This window comes from Protopterus annectens, chromosome 3.part1, assembly GCF_019279795.1.
Source record: "Protopterus annectens isolate FY-2018-M chromosome 3.part1, PAN1.0, whole genome shotgun sequence".
In the NCBI taxonomy this organism is placed as follows: Eukaryota; Metazoa; Chordata; order Ceratodontiformes; family Protopteridae; genus Protopterus; species Protopterus annectens.
In genome coordinates, this window is record NC_056732.1 from 1,450,247,703 (window position 1) to 1,450,272,058 (window position 24,356).

Consider the following 24,356-nt stretch of genomic DNA (forward strand, 5'->3'; position numbering starts at 1 on the left):
ATATATATATAGCATGCATAAAATGTGTATAGTATATTATGTGTAGCTGTGTGTATGGGTGTGTGTGTATGTATACACACTATGCACATACTCACAAGGGTTTATGGGTCAAGAGCACAGGTTGTCAATGCGGTGATTAAAAGTTCCATTTCAACAGATCACAGTTTATCAAAACATATGCAGTTAGGCCACAACTACGTAGGAATAAGGAATGTATTCTTTCCCAATGCTGTTTGTTTGCAGAGCTAATATAATTACAGAAGTAGGACCCTTCTCATGTGGGACCTCCTATATCACCCACCCAAAACATGGCTGAGAAATTCAGTCTAGCAGCAGATAACAGGTTAAATGAAGTACCCTTGTAATAAAAACAGTGATATCTTAGGGAGAAAAAAGGATACTTTCCATGGGATTCCAAAACATCTGTTCAAATCCACCATATCCAACAACAGCATTTAGGCTCTTTGCAACAGCAGGGACATGACCAACTAAACAGTCACCACTGAAAACAAGGTATAATGGTAGAAGATTTCATGGTTGCAGTTAGGATATGGACCACTCTCAAATGGTATGCAGAGCCCATGGCTAACAGGGGAACCGGAGAAAAGTACAGTTGTGTACACTTACCATAAATGTTGATGTTTGAGTGTATTCACTGTTGCAGTCATCACATTTGGGTTATCCCTGCCAGGATAGCCCTCGGCCATCCCAAATACCAGATGCTTAGTATTTCTGTATTAGTTGCTGTCGCTTCAGGACTGATGCCAGGTCGTCAGTAGTATAAAGTAAGGCAGCCGACACCATTACATCAGTTTTTCTTGCCCTGTCAGGAGCCCCCAAGTAGGAGCGAGGATATGGTGGAAGAACCCCACCAGTAGACAGCAAATACCAAAAAGTTCCTTGTAAGGAGAGAGAGAGAAGAAAAGGGGGGGTGGAAGAAGGGAAACCAGGACTGCAACAGTAAATACACTCGAACATTTACATTTATGTTAAGTGTACACAACTGTACTATGTTCTTCGTGTTTCACTGTTGCAGTCATCACATTTGGGTTGATTCCCAAAGCTGAGGAAAAGGATGGAGGCAGTCAAGAAGACTAGGGGCTGGCTAGGGTGCCCTGCAACACTGCAGTGGCAAAGCCTGCCTTGGATTTGGAGAAGATAGGCAAGTGGTAATGCTTGATGAAGGTGTGAAGAGATGTCCATGTGGCAGCCTCGAGGATGTTCCTGGTGGGGACTCCTTTGAGGAAAGCTGCAGAGGTGGAGGTTGCTCTGGTAGAGGGATTTATATTAGAACACTGAACTTTCAAAATTTCGAGTGTTCTAATATTGACCCGTTTTCAGAGAACGCTGAAAATATTGAAGAAACAGAAAACCAAATTTTTTCCTAGGGAAAGAATTTGGTTGTCCATTTCTGTTGCTTCGGTATTTTCAGTGCTGTGGTGGAAAGTTATGGGTCGGTTTCAGGTAAGTGTGTGATTGTGTGGACATGAGGGCTAGGGCAGGGTACGTAAGTTAGGGTTAGGGTTAGGGCATGGGCCAGGTAAGTGTGCGATTGCGTGGACGTGAGGGTTAGGATGGAGTAGAGACATTTTGTGAAAACTCTGGGAGCAGTAGACAAGCCAAAAGGAAGCGCAGAGAACAGAAAGTGCAGTGATCCTGCCCTACAATGTAGATATTTCCTGCATGATTTCCTGATTGGGATGTGGAGGTAGGCCTCTTTTAGGTCTAGGGTGGCTAGCCAAGCATTCTCAGACAGCACAGGTAGTAGTTGCTGGAGGGTGAGCATTTTGAATTTTGGTATCACCAGGAAGATGTTTAGAATGGATAGATTGAGGATGGGGCACCAGGTGCCCTCTTTTCTGGGTACCAGGAAGAGTCTGGAATGGAAACCTTGGCCTATCTCTTCTGCAGGAATATGCTCTATTGCCCTCATAGAGAGCAGGGAAAGGACTTGCTTTTTCACCTCTGCCCACTGTTTTGGAGGAAGATCTGGGAACCCTTTTGGGGTTGAGTGCGTGGAAAGGAAATTTGTATCCCTGGGACACTATGCTGAGGACCCAGCAGTCATTGGTAATGGTGGCCCAGGTGCTTGCGTGGAAGGAGAGTTTTCCTCCTAGGGGCAAGTGCAGGTGGGCAGAGGGAGGGGTGGAAGTAGAGAGTCATTGTGAATTCTTACCATGAGGGGGTGGTTTTGCGCTCCCTGGTTTTGAAGTGGAGGAACTCCATTGCTTTGATCTCTGCATTCCCTGGGGCTATTGTCTGGGGGGGTCTGCATCCTCGGGGTCTGGGCTGAACTGACCCGGAGGGGGCAGGAAAGGACCAGTGTTTGGAGGGGCAATGCCTATTGAACCTGGGTGGCTGGACCTGTAGGAAATCCTTAACTGTCTGCATAGATTTAGCTTTTTCTTCCATCTTTTTTAAGACCTCCTCTGCCTTGGTGCCAAATAAGTTGTCTTTATGCAAGGGTGCATCCAATAATTTAGATTTGACATGGTCTGGCAAGGGCTGTTTCTTAAGCCAAGCATGCCTTCTAAGGACAGAACCGGTGACTGCTGCCCTGCACGAAGCTTCTAGGGTGTCAAAACTACAGTGTAAGGTGTGCTTATTTACTTGACTTGCAGAATGCATCAACTCTTGTAACTCTACTTTCTGCACAAGCAGAAAAGGATGATATTTTTTGTTTGAGGAGTTCCATGGTATGTGGCTGAAATTTTAGCATTTGGAACTGACAATTTAGTGCTCTGACAGCAAGAGTAGCAGAGGTGTATACTTTTTTACCCCATCTGTCTAGTGCTTGGGAATCCCTATCTGAGGGGGTGGGATTCTTAGCAGAAGTTGCTTTCATTCCTTTATTCCCTTGAGAAATAACCTCAGGGTCAGCAGTATGAGTTTTCAAAAGAAATTTGTGTGAGTCAGGGACTCTAATACCTGCCACCTTTCCTGGGAGCAGGAGGGAGGGTGTCAGGAGTCAAACTAGATTCCACGAAAACATGATCCATAACATCCAGGACAGGAGAAATGGCCAGGGGTCTGTGCTTTGGAAGGTCTAAGAATTCTATGAGTCTCTTTTTAGACTGAGGATAGTCCAGACATTCCCATTGGAAATGCTCCCTTAAAGTATGAAGGGTTTCCCCAAAGGAAAAGTCCTCGGGTGGAGAGGCTGAAGGAATGGATTCCTCTGCATTAGAATCCACATAAGCAGAGAGGGGTTGCATGTCTTCATATTCAGATGCATCTGAGTCATCAGACTCCTGTTCAGATAAAATTACTAGGGAGAGATCTCTTTTTCTTTAGGAGGGGGTGGCTTGGCTTCCCCTGATCAGCATAATAAGGTCTTCCACCATTTTAAGCATTTGAGACTGAGGCAAGGAAGCAGGTGCTTGAGATTGGGTCATCGGTTTCTTGGGCGCGGTTCGTATAATGAGCCAGAGAAACCCGGTAGTTTTCGAAAGAATGGTATATGCGAAAGAAGTAATCGGTTTGTGTCGAGAATCGGTAGTGCGAAGTACTTCCTCGGAAGCTGGTGCCTGCTCAGCGGCTCCAGACCTATCCAAGTTAGAGACAGCCGCAGGATCCTTAGTCGAAGAAGAGTTGTGCGGCATACCGGACTCCAAAAGGGTCTCTGTAGCAGCCTGCGAATCCACAGAAGCAGGCATCAGGGCCTGCAAAAGCGCCTCACTGAGGACCGGAAAACTGACGACTAGCTTAATGGAAGCGTCATCGATAGGTTTGGACCTGTGTGTTCTGTCTCTGTCTTTATCCTTACGTTTTTTCAGAATCTGCTGATGGATGGCTTACCGAAGCCATATCGGAATTCGAAGGCTGTGAGTGAAAATATCTAACTACAATAAGGGCCCAACGATGTATAGTTCTGGCGTTGAACAAAGGACAAATGCGACAGTGAGGGACATCTGGTCTGGGCCTAAGCAAGTGACAAAGTAAGAATGAAAGTCTTGGTGTGGTATTTGCTTTCCACAGGCAAGACAATTGTTAACTTTTTCTGACATCGGTTAGAGCAAGAAAAAAGGATCCCCAACAGGGTACTTAGCTTTAGAAGACTTAATCTTCAATTTGGAAGATGAAACTCAGGTAGCGGCCGACCGGCACTCGTGCAAACTGCTTCTGTTTCGGGCTCCTCAGCAAGAAAGACTGATGTAATGGCATCGGCTGCCTTGCTTTATACTACTGATGACCTGATGTCAGTCCTGAAGTGACAGCAACCGACGAAGAAATACTAAGCCTCTTGTATTTGGGACGGCTGAGGGCTATCCTGGCAGGAATAACCCAAATGTGATGACTGCAACAGTGAAACACGAAGAACATCTATGAAGTTAGTTTGAGGTCCTATAGGTATGGGTGAGGGTTACCTGATAAGTGAGATAGTAAGACTGGGTGAGGCTCCAGAAGAAAGGGCTTCCCTTCAAATGAGGCCAAACACAGAGAACTATAGTTATTAAGGCCAAACCACAGCTTTGAATATAGCTGTGGTTCTGCACAATGTGAATTTCTCTTTGAATCTCATTATTAGGGGAAAGGGCAGGAAGGCAAAGCGAAGCACTACTAGGCACTGATGAATACAGCATGCAAGGGAGTTTGCCCCCATAAAAGGAAAATAGAGAAAAAGTTCTTGGAATTTATTTTTGGTTGGGGATGTGAACAGATCATGGTAAGGCTTTCCCCAGTAACTGAGTAACATCCAAACTGTCTAAACAAGGGATAACAGAAGATACCTGCTGAGCCTGTCAACAAGTAAGCTGGCACAACGAGACACATGCACTGCTATCAGAAAGCATTCAAAGTTTAAGGCTCATTTAAACACATTCATTGGTTTTCGACAGAGGGGATTAGGATCTGGTTCCCCCTTGTTTGTTGATGCACAATGTGCATACCTCTCAACCTGGAAACATCAAAAATCTGGACAAGGCCCATGAAAAATAGGTACAAATCTGTACGCTGATTAACATCAAATTTGCATATGTAATTATGTAACTCCGCCCGCTCCAGTGGAATTGTGGGATACCAACTTTCAAACGCAAACTGAAGAACAGACAACCAAAATATGGCACCAGAGTCTCCCTGTAGCCATTCATGTGCCCCATTACCTGTCTATTTTGCCCCATTTACCATAAATACTAATGTGTGCATATATACTGCTTTACTCTACAATGATTATTTGGATTTTATTTTTTTACATTTTATAGCACAATGCACAAACACCAAGACATCTGCTAAACAAAGCTGCTAACACAAAGCAATACTGTCTCACAATGTAAATAGAATTGGCATTAAAACTTCTCTGCCATTGAAACCCACACATCCAAAGAAAATGCATTTGACCAGTGATGGATAAAGCTTATCTAGTTTACAAATCATTGGCCCCTTGCACACAAAACAAGAAACATACATATGTTTTTTGATACACCTTCCTGACTTTAATTATATTCCTTGTATAATACAGCACACTTGTTAGAATTTCATCAGTCTGTTAGCAGGACTGTCACCTTGCACAGATTTTTTTTAAAGAAAGCTCTCAAAAAATGACAGATATATTATTATGAGCACCTTTGATGGTAAATGTTTTATGGCGACACATTTTAAAGTCAGAAATGTCCTGCCTTTGCTCATTAATCCATAAAATCAAAGTGCTCTGCTTTTAAAAGTTTTGTTAATTTCCTTAGCATTCTGCAAGTTTTTGAGTAAACACCTGTATACTAACACAGTTTGCAGTTCCATATACAACAATGACTTAGAGTTCACAATAGCCATTGCACTGTTATAGTCCCACAATACATTCAGTAAAAACCAAAAGTGCAACCCAATTATACTTTATAACATGTCCAAACATACTACCTAGAAATACTAACATAATTTGTAGACCACTTTTAGAGATACATACAACCCTGCAATGGTAAGCATTGCCAAAAGGATGCACATTAGTATGCGTCAGGCAGCAAAAGTTTAATGAACCATTGTCTGCAAAAAGCAAGGCCATGGTACAAATACTATACATTTAAAGCATATGTACTGAGCTGCTATAATGAGGCAGAGTGCATTTCTTTCTGAAAGTGATATTAAATGTTAGCTTGAAATGTTGCCCAAAAATTCAAGATATGGTTATACTCCAAACTCTACACATATGACAAAGTATTTTAATATCTTTCATTAAAACATGCACTATAAAATTTCAGTTTCAGAGCTACAGCTTTTATAACAAGAGGAAAAAACATCTAAGGCCATTTGACACTGAAAAGTGCAAAATTACAAAATGTTCACTTTAGAGATATTCATTTGTTTGTAAAGTAGAGCAAATCTGAATACAGTCAAAAACATTTCATTATAATGCCATATCTAAAACTATTATCTGACTGAAAGCAGTGTTCAAGCATTTGAATTATCACACTGAAAAAATGTCAACCTTTCCCCTTTGACCCCTTCTAGCTATTCCTGTTTTGCAGTTAATGATACTTTACAAAATCACAGGTGGAAGGGAGTGAATTGTGGCCAAGCATGATGGCATAATGGAAAAAAAAAACTGCTTAGTTTATCATTCAACAAGGGTTGCACTTAAAGTGATGTTTCATGGCTAAAAAAATGCTTTTGTGTCACAGTCCATCTGTAGGGTCACTAAATAATTAGATACGAACACTATAAAAAATGCCTTAGTTAGCACACAATACAACAAACATAACATTACACAGCTTTGTCTAATTCATCAATCCTAACTGGACCAAGAATAATTTTTAATAATAACAAGATGCAAGCCACACAAATCTTACCCCCTAATAAAATATCAACAAACTCCCTTATCTTAGCACTTTATGTTAACAATAATATAATCTAGAAAAAACAAACTACACTTAAAATACTTAACTAAAAAATATTTTCATTGCATCGCAAGTTCTCAGTAAATTGCTTAGATGATTAACAGTTGGGTCAACACTAACGACTATGAAACTAGACAATAGTAAGTTCAGAATTATGTAATTAAAAAAAGCTAGCTAAGAACAATTACAGTAATAGCAGGGACCCGTTTCTTACCTGAAGGCTGCCGATGAGACTTGAATTGATATGGGGACTAGGCAAATATGGCTACCATTATCGTTGCTGCCTGTTTCTCGCTGCTGCTGTATTCCCGCTCGCCGGAAATAATGATTTGAGCTCCTTGAGCTCAATTCCGACTGGCTGGTAGCCCTGACGGCGCCGACGTCATCGCGCACGTGATGACGTCAGCGCCGACAGCGCGATTTTTAAAAAAATTAAAAAATTGAACCAAAAAAATCGGAAATGAAGGGGTGCCCATCGGGAATTGTGGCACCCCATCATTTGGACCCCAAAACTCGGTAAATACCGAGTAATTCGGTATGGTTGGGAGGTCTGAGTCAATGTGAAGTGGTAATGCATCTTGGAGAAGGCAGTCTTGAAATGCCTGCAATGCTAGGATAATCACACTCATTGCCAAGTACTTTAAAAAAGGACTCTTGTACAGACCTACTCTCTTGGACTATATGTCCTAAACAATGTGCCCTTGCCAAGTACATGTATCCATGGCGACTGTGACTGATGTGTAGTGGAGGGGCAAAGGGACAGTCTCTGTTCCAATTTGTTAGATCCATCCAACCACCAATGCAGATGTCTTCAACAGGCTTAGAATTTTGGATAATCAAATTATTTCATACATGGGGTCCTATAGCAGAGAGCTCTAAACAAGGAGAGTCCAATGAAGAATGCTTATGTGGAATCCTGCTATTGTTGATACGATCTTAATGAAGTATGTAGAAAAAGAAAAACAAATTTGCAAGGACTTGTGGGCATTTTTGGCAGCTATTAATTGTGTATGTTTCAACAAGGATGTTCATTTTTTAACAATAGATGTTACAGACTTGTGTTTTTCAATACCACACAAAACAGGTATTGAATGGGTAACTGATAAAAATGAGATACCATGGAGCATCAAACACTGAAATATTAAATATTTCAGTGGCTTAGTGCCTTCCTTCACCTTTATTCAAGATTTAACCTATCTTCCAGAAGTTTGGTCAACTTTTAAATAGTGTCCATGTGACAGCCTATGAATACTGGGTCTTGTGATGGATCCATCTGGGACTTGCTGTATTCACTGATATTTGTAAGGGCAGACAAAGATGAAGAAATTCCTTGGAAGTAGAGCCCAGTAAACAAATATCCACAATGGGGAACATTCTGATTCCCGGCAGTCTCACGTGAGCTGTGACCACAGCAATATATATGAGGAACACCCAAATGGCTGGGGTGAGACTGAACTGATGATGTCTGGCTCCCACCTTCAAGTGCAGAGACTTCTTGGAAACCCTGGCTGTCTTTAAGTGCAAGTAGGTGTCCTGAAGGTCTGTTCAGTGTATCCAGTCTCCCTTCTACAGATAAGCCAGGATTGAGTGGACTATGACCATCTGAGCTTGGTTTACCTTTCATAAAAATATGTAATAAATCTTGGTTCATTTCTAATCTTGAGAGCCCTACTGGATGACTTTTTTTCTCTAAGAGGTTGGTAAAAAAATCTCAAACTTGGCAGTTTTTTTTATTATTGTAACCACTCCTAGTAGAACTGCAAATTACTATAACGACCAAAACAGAATGACCAGTGAACAACAGCTCTACTTTCAAAACAATTTTAATAATGAAATATGACACACTCATACCTAAGGGTATGAATAAGGAATGCAATTGGCATAGTTTTATATAATGTTTTTTTAACTTTAAGAAGAGAATTGGATAATTGTGATACTTTAATTGGCAATTAATTAATTAATAGAAAGTGTTTAAATAAGAAACCTTTTAACAATGAAAGTTTTTTACTCTGTAAAGGCTACGGCCGAGGCGCTAAGAGAAGTGTGTTCTGTGATTAAAAGTGTTTTGAAAGTAGAGCTGTTATTCACTGGTAATTCTGTTTTGGTCGTTATAGTAATTGGCAGGTTTTTTTTTTGTATTATTTACGCCCCAGTACCTGCTGACCATTAAGCCTCTGAGGTTCAGTAATCCAGGCAGCTGATAGAACATTGCACTGTCACCACATCTCCACAGTGACAGTATTTTCATTTAGGAACCTAACTCACTGCACCTGGTTGTAATGTGAGCACTTTCATCACCACAAGCCTCCAGTCCCTCGGTCCTCACATGCACTAAAATGGGGCTATCATCACTGGCTTAAGCGGTCGTGCCCACATCCCCCAGCCCAATCCCAGCAATCTCCGGCTCTCTAGTGGGTCCCTATCAGTGATGCCATTGTGCAAGCTGGGCAAGAACTTACCATAATGGTAGATGTCCTAACCACTGTTGCCATATTCCAATACTGATGGGTTATCTCGCTGAGGTAATCTGACATCTGTCTGGCGTAACAAAGCCAAAACCTTCTATATGGCATATGACCCAAGACCATGGACATAGGGGATACACAAACGGACACAGGATTGTGAGAGCCTTAGACTGCCAACGACCAGGAGACCCTGAAGAAGACTGAGTAAATACAGCAATAAAAAGGTCATCTAAGAGGAGGAGAGGGATACTGCCCCCCCCCCAAGTCAACAAGGTACACAGAGGTTACAGAAGGGGCAAAGGAGGGAAGAAGAGAAGTTGGGATGTAATACTGCAACAGGGATCATTAGGACATCTGCTATTGAGGTAAGCTTATAAACAACTGCACTATGTTTTTTTTTTTTTTTTTTATCAGTGTTGCAGTATTCCAATACTGATGGGTGATTCCTAAAGCTAAAAGGTTGCACAGGGCAGATGGACTGGAGATGGGCACTGTCATCCCATCTCAGGAGGATGAACCTGGCAAAGGAAGCCCTTGATCTTTAAAAAGAATCAACTCTGTAGTGTTTTGTGAAGATGTGTACAGAAGACTAAGGGGCTGCTTCCAGAATAGCTCTGGAGCTGATGCCTTTGAAGAAGGTACCAGAGATGGATACTACTTTGGTGGAATATGCCTTCATACGTGAAGACCGGGATTTGCCACTGAATGAATAACAAAAAGAAATGGATTTTGAGAAAGGAAATAATGAGCTGGTGCATTTTTCTAGTGTCTTTAGTCTTATCTAGGCACAGTCTAAATTTTTGTGCACATCCAGTGACTGGAGAAGTCTCTCACCCATGTTCAGTGAATCTGGAAAGAAGATATATAACTGTATAGTTTGGCTGAGAGACAATTCACTTGGTATCTAGGGTATGAAGGAAAGATTAGCTCCTAATGAAGCTCTATACCTATGGAAGATAAAGAAGGGAGGGGACGGCCGTAAGGGCCCGAAGCTCAAAAACCCTTCTATCAAAGTAAGGGCCATCAGTAAAACAGTTTCCAGGTACAAAATTTATGAAAGCGGAGGCTGCTGGTTCAAAACGTGGTAAGGTAAGTTTTTCCAACACAAACTTAAGATCTCAGAGGGGTGGAATACCCTTCCTAGATGGGTTCAAGTGAAGGACGCCTTTTAGAAACTAACACAAATAGGATAAAATTGCAAGTGCTTAGACTGGAAGGCAGATTCCTGTTTTTCTTAAGACACCAGATAAAAAAATCTTTTCCATTTGGAGATGCACGATTTTATAGTGGCAGGTTTTTTTGCCTTCTGGAGCACATGAAGCACATTCTCACTAAACTTGTGTCTGAAAGGAATTAAGACCCTATTGTCAACTTCACATACTCAGGTTGAGTTCTTGCAGGTTGTGTTAAAGAAGTGGGCTTTTCCTGTGCGAGTGAGTCCATTTTGTGGGGTAACTTGTTCTGAAGACACTGGATAGATGAAGATGGAGGAACCAATGCTGTCTAGGCTAAAAGGGAGTCACCAACAAAATATATGGCTTGTCCCACTGGATCTTAAGTAAATCCTTTAGAATTAGAGGAAATGGGAGGAGAACAGAGGTACTCACCCCCTCCAAGAAAAAAGACATGACATCCACCCACCTCCCAAGCCTGAGGACAAGGAGTCCTGGAGAAAAAACAGCTTGAGCTTCCAGTTCTGAGTGGAGGTAAACAGGTCTGTTTGAGGGATAACCCCATCTGTGGACTATGTCCCAGAAGAACTCTCTGCTTAATGTCAATTTGTGTGAAACTGACCTGCTTAGAGAAACTGCGAGAATGCTGTCTTCAGATGGAATGTAAACAGCCTGTAGAGACAGATTTGCTTTTATAGCTTGGTCTCATGCAAGCAAAGCTAGCTAGGACTTGGTCTCTCCATTTTTTGATGTACAACATGACTGTGGTGTTGTCTGTGGAAATCCTAGAGGCCTTGGGTTCCATAGGTGGGAAAACACCTGAAGAGCTTTAAGAAGGGCCTTCATTTCTTTGACACTGATGTGTTCCCTTAACTGTTTGGGGAACACTGGCGCTGAACTCATGCGGAGCCCATCCATGTTACCCAAGCTAGATCCAGGTTGTGAGTAGGTGGGCAGAAGGGTAGTCCTTGATTGAGTTGAATTTGGGAAATCCACGACTTTAACTCTTTCTTCAGAAAAAGCAAAATGAGAATTTAGAAGTCCAGTGGATGACAGTGCTGACACCAAAGTTATTTCAAATACTACTGGATCGTTCTCATGTGCAGCTTGGCAAGTGACATCATGGGTATGGTTGCTTAGAATTTCCCTTGCAGAAGTAGAAAGAAGGGGAAGAAGAGATTGAAAGAAGGTGGAGAGAGACGGAACTTTTCTCTGTGGGAGAAAGTCTGTCATCAAGCTAGTAATTGGTCTGCAACCCAATAAACACCAGGTCCAGGGGGGGTCAGAGAAGATTTCTGAAGGCTAAGGGTGAATCTCAGTCTTTCCAGAAGCAAGACTGTGAAACTGAGCTGCAGACACATGGTGTCCTTGAGGAAGGCCTAGATGTGGTCATCCAGGCATGGGAAAATTTGTATTCCCTTTGCTGCGCAAAAGACAGTAGCTGGAGCGAAGCATTTTGTGAAGACCCAGGGAGTGGTAGATAAGCCAAAAGATAAAACTAAGGAATTTTCTGCAGGAGGGGTGAATTTGGATATGTAGGTATGCATATTTCAAGTCTAAACAGACTAGAAAGGCATGAGGATGGCTAAAAGACAGAAGAGTTTGGAGAGAAAGCATCTTGAAAGATGGTACCTCCAGAAAGGTGTTTAGATGGAATAAGTCCAGAATGGGCATTAAATACTTTATTTTCATGGAACCAGGAAAAGTCTTGAATAAAAGTCTTTTCCTAGGTCCTGTTGGAGGTAAAGACTTTATGGTGTCTTGGGAAATGAGATCCTGGAATAGAGGTGGAAGGATTTAATTCTGATTGGAAGGGGGTGGAGGAATTACCCTCAGGGAGGGCATTTCCCAGAAAGACATCTTGTAATCATGCTGTATGATGGGCAAGACCCACCTGTTACGGTGATTAATTCACAGGCTGGATGGGACAAAGTCTTTTGACAGTGGAAATCTTGCACTGAGGAGGTAGGGAGGCAGCAGAAGATAAGCAGATGCTGATTTGTCTGGAAATGGGGCTTTTCCAGATTTAGAATCCCTGATAGGTTTCTTCCTGAAATCTCTTCCTGGGTTGTTTCCTGCCCCTTTGCGAGGGTTTCTGTCTCTTATGGGCAAAGAATGTGGGTTTAGAGGGGTAATTTCATTGACACCTAGGTACTGATATGAGAAAAATTTGTTTAAAGTCTTGCATCATTTTACCCTTCTGCAAAATCTTGAAAAGCTCTGCTGCAGAAAGACCTCACAAAAAGTCCCTGTAAAGGGGGAATCCAAAAGCTTGGTCTTGACATCCTCACAGAAGGACTGAAGGCATAGCCAAGTAAATCTATAAACGACAGAACCAGTGACTGCAGCAATGGAGGAAGCCTCTGCAGCATCATAGCTATATTTAATAGAATGCCTTGCCACTTGTGTAGCTTTGTCCGAGCATAGAAGCCACTTGTTGCTTAATATTAGAAACCTCAAGGTTGGCCATAGTTTTATACGACTCCCCTAGAATGGACAAAATGTATTTTGTCATTTGATTTTGGAAATTTAAGACTCTAAACGCCAAAGTGGCTGAGGTGTAAACTTTTTTTTACTATACTAGTCTGATCCTACCAGTTTTGTCTAATGGCAACACATTAGCTGTTGCTAGTGAAAGAAATAAGGATAAAGATCTGTTATTGTGTTTTTTTTTAAGAAGCTTCATGTCCTCTGGTCCTTCACAGAACTTGTCAAGCTTCTTGGAAGCTGGAGGTTGAAAGCCAGGAGAGTTAGAAGTGGATGAAAAAGCATTCTGAAATGCCCTTAAAAGTCGAGGAACAGGAAAATGCATAGGGGCCCCCATCTTGGGAAAGTTGTAGTATCTTTTTTGTATGTTAGTGACCTGTTTAGATTCCCAATCAAGACGCTGCATCATTTATGGATAGTCTCCCCAAAAAGTACAGTTTTGTACCTACCATAAATGTAGATGTCTGATAGGAATGCATCTGCAGTCTTTACAAATGGGTTGTCCTGTCGTCAGGCAGCCCTTCGGTCGGCCGGATTCCAAAGTCTGGGTCTGGCTTCGGCTGGTGTCGCACTTCACCCGACGTCATTGCGGCAGTTGTTCGGGTATAAAGGCATCAGCCGACGCCATTTTCCTCAGTGTTTCTTGCCCCAGATGCCAGGTGCCCTCTTGGATGGCTAAATTTGGATAAATGCCAAAGTTTCCAAATAGTAGAGAGCAAACACACAAAATAAGCATGTATGTACATATATACAAACAAATACACCATAATAGATCCCCCCCAAGCTAGCTGAAGGTTGGCAAATACCCTAGGAGTACCTCAGAGGGGAAGGAGGGAGGGTAATCCTGACTGCAGATGCATTCCTATCGGACATCTACATTTATGGTAGGTACAAAACTGTACTATGTCCTTCAAGGATGCATCTGCAGTCTTTACAAATGGGTAGAATACCATAGCTAAACTAGGGGAGGAGGAATGAGTAGAGATTATGGTGTAGTTAGGATCCCTTGCAAAACAGCAGTGGCAAAACCAGCTCGGGATCTAGAGTATAAGGGTAAATTATAATGCTTGGCAAATGTATGCACGGAGGTCCAAGTAGCAGCCTCTATAATGTCCTTGGTAGCCACTCCTCGTAAGAAAGCTGTGGTAGTGGCTGTAGCCCTTGTGGAGTGAGGCCTGATGTTCTCTGGAGTTTTCTTTCCATGGAAGGAGTAACAAAATCTAATGCAATTTCCTATCCATTTGGAGATTGTCTGTTTTGAAATTGGTTTTCCTTCCCTTCCTGTTGCATATGCTACCAGAAGCTGGTCAGTTTTTCTATTGGTTTTTGTCCTGTCCAGGTAGTAGCGTAATTGTCTATGCACATCCAAGGTATGTAGTAGCCTTTCTCCCCTGTTCTGTGGGTTGGGGAAGAATGTAGGAAGGTGGATAGCCTGATTTAGAGAGACTCTGGATACCACCTTAGGCATAAATGTAGGATTTGTTCTCATGGACACTCTATCTTGATGGAAGATCAGGAAGGGTTGCACTGCCATTAATGCCTGTAGTTCAGAGACCCTTCTTGCTGAAGTTATTGCCAGCAGGAATGCAGTCTTCCAGGATAAGTATTGTAATTCTGCTGTAGCTGCTAGTTCGAAAGGGGGAAGTGTCAATTTTTCTAGCACAAAGTTCAAGTCCCATGCTGGTAATGGAGGTTTCCTGGGAGGTTTCATATTTTTAATTCCTCTCAGAAACTGTCTGAGCAGAGGATGCGAGAAGACAGGAGGATCTAAGCTGTATTCTGCTGAAATAGCTGAGGCATGTATCTTGATGAAAGAATAGGACAGGCCTGTATGGAAGAGCTCTGCCAAGTACTCCAGGATGTTGGCTATGTTCACCAGTGTCACTTCTTGCCCCTTTGCAGTACTCCAAGTGAGATATCTTTTCCATTTTGCTGCATAATTCTTTCTTGTTGAAGGTCTTCGAGCCTCCAAGATTATGTCCTTAACCCTTTGGGATAAATTTGGGTTAATTGTTGTCATGTAATGTTCCAGGCAGTTAGCTGCAGAGTTTTCAGGTTTGGATGCAGGATGTTGAAGTTGTTCTGTGTTAACAGTAATGGGAACAGGGGCAGTGTCCATATTTGTTCCCGGGACATGCTCCTCAGCAATGGATACCAATGTTGTCTTGGCCAATCTGGAGCTATCAGAATGATCCTCGGATGTTCCTCTTTGATCTTCAGAAGCACCTTGTGCATCAAAGGAAGTGGTGGGAATGCGTATGCTATCAGGTTTTTCCAACTGAAAGATAGGGAGTCCACCTTCCAAGCAAGTGGGTGGTACGTCCTTGTGCAGAATTTCTTTAGCTGGTGATTGAGTGGGGAAGCAAACAAGTCTATTTGTGGTAATCCCCATTCTCTTGTGATGGCTTTGAAGATGTCCGGATGCAGCATCCATTCGTGGGCATCTGTGGTAGTTCTGCTTAATATGTCTGCTAGAATGTTTTCCTTCCCTGGTACATAAATTGCTTGTAACTGAATGTTGTAGCTCAGAGCCACATCCCATAGGTCCAGTGCCAGCCGGCATAGAGGATATGAGTGTGAGCCTCCCTGTTTGTTGATGTACCACATAACTGTGGTGTTGTCTGTCCTTATCATCAGCTGACCTTCTTGGAGCAAAGGTCTGAAGGCCTGGATTGCCAATTTTACTGCCATCATTTCCTTTAGATTTATGTGCAGGTGCAGCTGGTCTTGAGTCCATAGGCCTTGAATGCACCTGTCCAGCATGTGTGCCCCCCAACCGAGGTCTGAGGCATCTGTCGTGATGGTTTGTCTTGGTTGGCTTTTGCAGAAGGGCAATCCTGAGTTTGATTGGCAGGCCTGAGCCCACCATAGGAACTCTTTCTTCAGGCAGGGAATCAGTGGAATTTTGGTTTCTAGGCTGTGCTTGTGTTGAGACCACAAATTCTTTAGGTACCATTGTAGCTTTCTCATATGCAGCCTGGCATGAGGGACCAGTATTATGCAAGATGCCATGAAGCCTAGAGCTTGCAGCACTTTTCTTGCAGTTAGATGGTACTGCTTTGTTAATGCCAAGAAGTAGAGAGGAAGCTGCTCTTTCTTTTCTGCAGTTAGGGATGCCATTTGATTTGATGTGTCCAGTTCTGCACCCAGAAAGGTTATTCTTTGGGATGGAATCAGCCTTGACTTTTCTATATTGACTGTATATCCCAGGGCTTGCAGCAGGTAAATGACTCTTTGTAGGTCCTCTGTTAGTTTTATTTTGTTGTCCGCTTGTATCAAGCAGTCGTCCAGGTTGGGATAGATTTGAATCCCCTGAAGTCTGCAGTGAGCGATTACTGATGCCAGGCATTTCGTGAACACTCTGGGCGCAGTAGATAAGCCAAAGGGCAATGCTGAGAATTGATAATGCTCTGATCCTGCAAGAAATCTGAGGTATCTTCTGCAAATTGGTCTTATGGGGACGTGCAGGTATGCCTCCTTGAGATCTAGAGTTACCAGCCAAGACTCCTTGCCCAGCATGGGAAGAAGCTGCTGTAGGGTCAGCATTTTGAATTTTGGAACAATGAGGAATGTGTTTAAAGCGGACAGGTCTAGAATAGGCCTCCATTTGTTTTCTTTTCTTGGTACCAGGAAGAGTCTGGAGTAAAATCCCTTTCCTTGCTCCAAAGGTGGTACCTTTTCCACAGCTCTCATTCTTAATAATTGAGATATTTGCTTTAGAGCTTCTGTCCTTTGAGTAGGTGGCAGGTTTGGCATTCCTCTTTTGCTTGGTAGAGTATGGAAATGAAACCTGTAACCTTGGTTTATAGTTTGCAAAATCCATTTTTCTCTTGTGATGCAATGCCAGTTCTTTGAAAATAAGGTTAGCTTTCCGCCTAAGGGTGCTTCTAGTTGTTCCCTGGTAGGCGGTGTCACCGCCAAGTCACTGTGATTGAGTTGTTGTAGTGGTGGTGGTTGCATCCGTGCCTCGCTGGCTGTTACCTTGCCACTGGCGTCCCCTGTAGGCACCCCTGGTTTGGTTTCTGCCTCTCGAGCGTCTATTCCTGCCTCTTTGTGCCCTAGAGGAGTCTGGAAAGGACCAGTTCTTGGAGGGCCAGTTCCTGCTAAACCTTGGAGGTTGAACTTGTAAGAAATCTTTCACTGTTTGTACAGATTTTGCCTTCTCTTCCATCTTTTTTAGTACCTGCTGCGCAGGGGAACCAAATAAACTGACCTTGTCCATAGGTGCATCCAAAAGCTTTGATTTGACATGGTCTGGTAATGCCTGTTCTTTCAGCCATGCATGCCTCCTGATAACTGTGCCAGTCATGGCTGATCTAAAGGAAGCCTCCAGTGCATCATAGCCACATTTTAAAGAATGGTTACTAACCTGCTGTATGTTATGTACCATTTCTTGAACATATTTCTTATCTAAAGATTCTTCAGAGGACAGCTTTTTAGTCAACTGGTCAAGCATAAACTCTTGATATTGAATCATATGAAATTGGCAGTTCAAAGCTCTAGCTGACAAAGTAGCAGAGGTGTAAACTTTTTTACCCCATCTCTCTAAGGACCTGGATTCCCTTTCAGAGGGGAGGAGGTTTTTAGTGGAAGTAGCTGCTACAGCTTTAGGACCCTGGGAGATAGTCTCTGGATCTGCAAAAGGAGCCTTATATAAATGGTGATGAGTGTCCGGGACCCTGTAGAACCTATCGGGCTTAGCAGGAGCCGGAGGTAATAAATCAGGAGCAGTGCAAGCATCATTAAATGCATCAACAACAGAAAGCACTGGAGGTATAGCTAAAGGCCTATGCTGTGGCAAATGTAGAAAGGTCCTAAGCCTTTTTCTGGAGTCTGAGAAATCTTGGCCCTGCCACTGAAATTGTTCCCTCATAGCATGCAAGGTTTCCCCAAAGGAAAATTCCTCAGGAGGAGAGGCTGAAGGGATGGACTCCTCAGCATCAGAGTCTTCGTAAGGAGAATAAGCAGCCTCAGGAGGGTCTGTATGTTCTGAATCATCAGAGGAATCATCTGTGGATACTGGCTCAAGGGGCTCTGCTCTAGGCCTTTTTTCTGGAGGAGGGAGAGAGGCCCTGTCTGGATGAGGCTGGGCTCCACGAATTAAAGAGATGAGATCCTCAGCCAAAGTAAGCATATGGGAGCTGGTGCTGGGCCTGAGAGAGGGGGGCTTGGCAGGCACCGTTTTTGATGCTTTGGCTGCTTTAGCCCTGGCAAAGGCCTTAATAGACATTGCTGCAGGAGGCCTAGCAGCTCCACATGCAGGGGTAGAAATATCCAGGGGAATGGTATCTGATAAATCCTGTGAAACCGCAACAGACGGTTGGATTTCAGAAGCCGTTTCTACCAGGTTAGAAGAGGCCTCGGTAGAAGGCATGATTTCGCTGAAGAAAGAACCGCTTGCTCGGTTTCGCCGAAACCGAGACACTCGTGGTTTGCTTAACCGCGGTTTCGCCGAAACCGCGGACCGCGAGTGTCTGTCCTTTTCTTTGCGTTTTTGGTACTTTGCGTAGACGGAGGATCCGACGGCATAATATATGCAAAATCGGAGCCGAAAATCTGTTCAGCAAACTCCGACCGACACCTAAGCGTCCGTCGGTTAAAAGAAGCACAGGCTAGACAAGCTGCTACGTCGTGGTCTGGGCCTAAACAATGTATGCAATAGGAGTGGAAATCTTTATGAGGTATTTGTTTCCCACAAGATAAACAGTTATTCACTTTCTCTGACATCGGCTGAGGCAAGAAAGAGTCCCCAACGGGGTACTTAGCTTTTTAGAAGTCTTCGAAGTAATATTCGGTAGTAGTAATCTCTGGATCTGACCGGCCGGCACTTGCGAACAGCTTCTGCTTCGGGCGCCACGCGTCAAGAAAGACCGAGGAAAATGGCGTCGGCTGATGCCTTTATACCCGAACAACTGCCGCAATGACGTCGGGTGAAGTGCGACACCAGCCGAAGCCAGACCCAGACTTTGGAATCCGGCCGACCGAAGGGCTGCCTGACGACAGGACAACCCATTTGTAAAGACTGCAGATGCATCCTTGAAGGACATCAAGTTTCCTCAATGGGGGAATCAGGGGACAAAGTGTCATCATCATCAGAAACAAGCTATCCAGGAGAATGATTTTATGATGAGTGAGCCAAAGAACTTCATCTAAACCAGATTTTTCCTCCTTCTCGGAGATGCATGTTGTCTTTTTTTTTGGGGGGGGGGGGTAGTGAAGGACTAATGAGAAAGGAAGGGTGTTTTAAAAACAAACATTGAGGTATACCCTCCATTCCCTCTGAAATGATCGACCCAGGTTCCCCCTTCTCAACCATATTGGTATGAACAGTCTTGAACTTGCAGGAGTCAAACACCATAAGAGCTTCTGATGTGGTAACGGAAGTGGGCAAATGAGAAAGAGTTGTAAATACCACTAATTCCAGCAGCATCTCAATGGGAATTGGACTGGGCAGTAGAACATTCAAGGTTAGTTTTCTTATACAACTTTTTAGGGGTGAACAGGATGTACAAAGCAGAGGGTTGCGCCATTTTGGTTTACTTGGAGAGTTTCAGATGGTGAATCTCTAAGTAGGTATTTATGGAAGAAAGCCTAGTATGTAGAGGTTTTGTAACAAATGATTGGTGGCACTTACAATTTCTGTCTACCACAGCCACTCTCACCTCCCTTAGTTGACATTAACAAATCTTTTTGGGAAAAAAAAAACAAGAATAAAGAAGGTTCCTCCAACAGGACATTTATCTGAATAAGTCTACGCAATGATAGGAGCAACAACAATGCAGAGAACAGACCAAGTGTACTGAAGATCCCATGTTCAGACTGATGTCAAGATTGTCTGAGAATCTCACACTCCTCTCCATTTATGTACCCCTATGTCCATGGGCTGAGGTCATATACTGAATGTACAAGTGTATAGAAGGTTTTCACTTTGGTATGCCAGCTGGCATCAGATTATCTTGGTTAGATAACCCATCCATACTGGAAAACTTCAACAGTGATCTAATGAGGGAAATCCATCATCCCTCTCCCCGGGATGGGCACATTGTGTTGCTTCTCGAACTTGGCTCTCTTTGGCTGTAGTCATGACTTTATCCCTCTATGCCACTGGTGTAGCATACTTGGTTACCACCTTCTGACAAGGCAGAATATCTGGTAAGGGAAGAAGGGCCATGTGGGACTCACACAGAGGATGTCATACAGGCTCTAGATATAATGTCCCTAATCCAGCTGTGTTGTGTGATGGCTAGTAATGCTTGCAGATGCAATGACAGTGTCAACCCCTATCTCCTTCAAAATAAGACAGTAGGGCAAGTCCTTGGGGATGCTGTTATTTCATGGGTAGGGCAACAGAACCACAGATTCTGTAGTCCATCTCTATATCTGAAGTTGCTTCCATTACAGAAACTCTCATAACTACAGATTATAAGACTAATACTGAGACTTGGGGTGCCACAAGTTTTTAGCACCTTTCTGGTACCTACACAGAAGGATCACTGTAGGGTAGTAAACTTCACTTTGGCAGCAGAGAGCACTTCCTCATCCTGTTTATTCTTAAACAGTCACCCCTTCACCGTCAATCTGAATAGAAAAGACACATTGGAAAGGGCACGAGTAAAAAAAAGCTCTAAATCTTTTCACAAACACACACAATCTGAGGCAGGCCTGTCTTCTCATGACAAAGTCTGTCCCTGATGAACATGTCTTCCATCGGGTGCATTATGAACAGTGGAGTGATATTTTGCATAGGTTGCAAACTGTGACTTAACCTGACGAAGTAGGGTGATGTGAGGCAATTTCTTCAAAAAGTTAATGTTTATTTCTCCATCAGCTCTCAAAGAAAACCAAAAAGGTGCTTTAAGTAGTTAAGAATCCTGACAGCAAACACACCAGACATCAGAGCACACCTGCCCACGCTGTCCACTGCAATCTCCGACTGGTAGATGTACCGGTACATTCTCCTTGACGTACTCCCTTTTGCTGGCCAACATGATCAAATCCGTAAGTGTAGCCTTACTCTGGGTGGAGACAATGGCTCAGGATACCCTCGGTCTCATTTAATGTCAAATTTTGCTCCTCAAATCTGTGATCATCTGCAGGGGAACTGCAGAGAACCTTCCTCTTTATCAAGGTCTGTATCTAGGGTGGGGGACTCATCAGTCAAGCTGCCTCCTCTTGCACCTCTACCTCCTAGGAATACGTCCAGTGGATTAGTCCTAGTGTTCTGAACAGTATTCTCCCAATGGGTAGTATCTGCATGGACTTTTCAGAACAGACTGTTGCAGGGATACTGATGATGGGCCTAAAGCTCCAAACAGAGATCTTCTTTGGAAAGGAGATGAAGTACAAACCGCTTCTCCACTAACTATCATCACAAAGGTTATTTTGTTAACCATTCCTGAAAAGACAAATTCAAAAGTTGAGGCTGTCTATGCAGGGGCCACTGGTGCTGTGGCTGACAATGACCCCTGCAGGGTCTGTGCCAAGTCTTTGACCCCATCACCTGGTATCAAAGGCATGACTGGTGCCAAAGATGGTTTTGGCACTGACAGAGCAAAGGTTGACGAGAGACACTGAGAAAAGCCCTGAAGTGGTCAGTGCTAACCCTGCAGTTGAGCCAACATTTACTTCATGTTTAATGGTTCTTGAGATCAAAGCAGGCAGTGTTATGACACCAGTTCCCTGGGGTCATTGCCAACAGAAGCAAGATCACTGTTGCCAGAGAGAAGTATAGGTAAATCACTGAGCTCTGAGGCTATCAATGCCAAAACTGGGCCCAGGTAAGAAGTGCAATATACAGACAGTATCAGTCCTTCCCTAGCTAGTCTGGATGCATAGAGGAGAAAAGTGGATACCCAACTCTGTTTAGGCCTTGAACAAGGTCCTCACCATGTGGTTCAAAGCCGTACATGGAGAATGGGGACATTGCAGTGGTCTCCATAGAAAACTGCATAGCTATGACCGCAGAAATGTCTCTTCTATGTAATTCAGGGGATGAGGGCCTATCATTGTCCCCAGCTCATCTTCTTCTAGGCTTTCCTTTCTTTCTTCCCTCCAAATCTTGCTTTTCTTTGGAGAGTAAGACACTTTTAAGTATTAGTTTATTTTTTTCATTTCTGAAGGGTTCTAATTCCAAACTGCTTGCAGACTTCATGGCCTACTTTGGAATCTACAGGCCTTTTATATTTTTAAACACCTTTACTGAATTATCACTTGTGACACAGGCAAATTTATGCTTGTACAAAAGTAATCAAACTGTATTAACAAATTAACATTAACAAACATTCTACTTCACATATATTGCTATATATGATATAACCCAAACAGCATTATATAAATTATTCCACTCCTGACCCTTTTTTTTAAAAACAAAAAACATCTTTACTAAACCATCACTTATGACATAAGCAATCAAACATTTATAGAAATGAAAACAAACCACACCGACACAATCCTAGTTGCAAGCATTTTACATAACAAACCATACTGGCACACTCCCACTCATTTAAGTCCTGCCTTCTTTTAAACCTCATTCCTCCCCTATATGTATTGCCTCCACAGTTCCCATTTTTTCTATGTAGTTTGTTCTTACCCTTTTCTAAGGATCTCAGTTCCAGTTGTTTTATCTTTGTTAATATATTCACTACTTCTAATATAGTTGGATTTAGATTTTGATTTCCATTTTCTAGTAATTGCTTTTTTGGCAGCCACCATAATTAGACACAGCAAGGCCTTGCCATGTCTAGGCAATTCCGATTCTGTATCATAGCACAGAAAAATCATCTCTCTCGTCACACTAATCCACTCACCCAGCATTTCCAACAGTGCATCCCACAGGGAATCCTTAACGTCTGCCAACCCACCGCACTCCCAGAAAATATGGTTCCAAATACCTCCTTCTTCCCAGTCACACCTCAAACATTTGCTGACTACCTGAGGAAAAATTCTCTGGAGTCTACTTGGGGTATAAAAATAACTAAGCAAAAATTCTAAATCATCTAGATTTTGTTGCATAATTGGGAGACATACATATATCCTCCCACTGTTTCTTTGTGAATTGCTTATCCAGTTTCTCTTTCCAATCCTTTCTAGCCTCCTCTGATTGATTCTTATAGTTATCATGCAATATTTTATATGCTCTACTAATTATTCCTTTTTTAATGTCAACTTCTGTTCTAGATTCTAATAAAAACTATACCAGTGCTGGTCTTTAGGACCCCTATTTCTTTCTTTGCCTATACTGATATCAGTCCTTGATAGGGAAGGCAATCTCTAACCTGCAGTCCAAATAAATTCTTGGCCTCTTCCTATTCTATTACCTTTCCCTCTCTAGTTATTTGCTCCCAATACCTTGGTTCCTTTGCCAGTTTTCTCCAATAAATTCCAGCTTCCTCTTGTCTACTGGCTATATCTCTAATTGCAGTCATCCCTATTGGCAGAACCTCCTTTCTCCATTCCCGTGTTGGCTTAGTTCTTAGAATTCTTTCTGCTACTTTATGGATATAATAATCTGTATGATTACTGCTATTCTTCTTAAAGGTCTGCATCCAAAATCACCAATATTAACCTTTCATCTCTTAGTTTGAATTTGCCTCTCCTCAACCATTCCTGCATTTGCTCTTGATCAACATGAGATTCTTCTAGAAGTTTTCTATACTTGCAACTATATTTATGCATCTTCCACATTTCTTGCCTTCACATCTGGTCCGTCACCTTATATTCTTTTGTTTTTTGGCACATTCAGTTGCTCCTTGATTTTTATATACTTCTGGTTTGCTTTCCATTCATGACTGACGCCGACATGCTTCTGCTAGATTAAGTGGAGACGTCATCTTAGATTTATTCTCCTCATGTTTCAAAACTTTTACTACGTTTGGGTCTTGTGAGGTCAGCAAATGCGTGGAGTCGCACAGTTGCAGATCTATACATATAATCAATTTCAAGGAGACCCATACATCCTTCGGAATGGGGAATATATAATCTTGGTAAGCACTGATTTTTATAAATCATTTGGTGAGGATGAAGCATCCTTCTTATTTTCCTATCTAATCTGTGCAACATGTTTTGGGGCCAGTCAATCACTCCAAAACTATGTTAGGACAGGAAGAGCAAATTGGTTTATAGCTTGGATTTTGTTCCTAGATGTCAGTGCTGTTTTCAGGATTAATGCAAGTCTTCTGAAGTATTCCTTACTAAGTTTTATTTGCATTTGTTCCATGGTTTATTGTTGATCTTTCATCAATTCCCAAATATTTATACACTCCTTCTTGCTGAAGTTCTTTTATATCACATTCCTGTCCCAAATTGATGTTTTCCTGGTGTTGCAGTTTTCCTGCTTTAAAGGTTGCTTTTTGCACATTTATCAAGACCAAATGACATTCTTGTATCATCTGACAAAGTTTTGACAACTT

The 24,356-nt window shown here is 42.6% G+C and overlaps 1 protein-coding gene across 1 annotated transcript in view; it reads right to left on the reverse strand.

Moving 5' to 3' along the window:
* SLC25A40 (solute carrier family 25 member 40) overlaps nucleotides 1–24,356 on the reverse strand; it is a 1,199,913-nt gene that overhangs the window by 1,051 nt on the left and 1,174,506 nt on the right. The window lies entirely within an intron of this gene.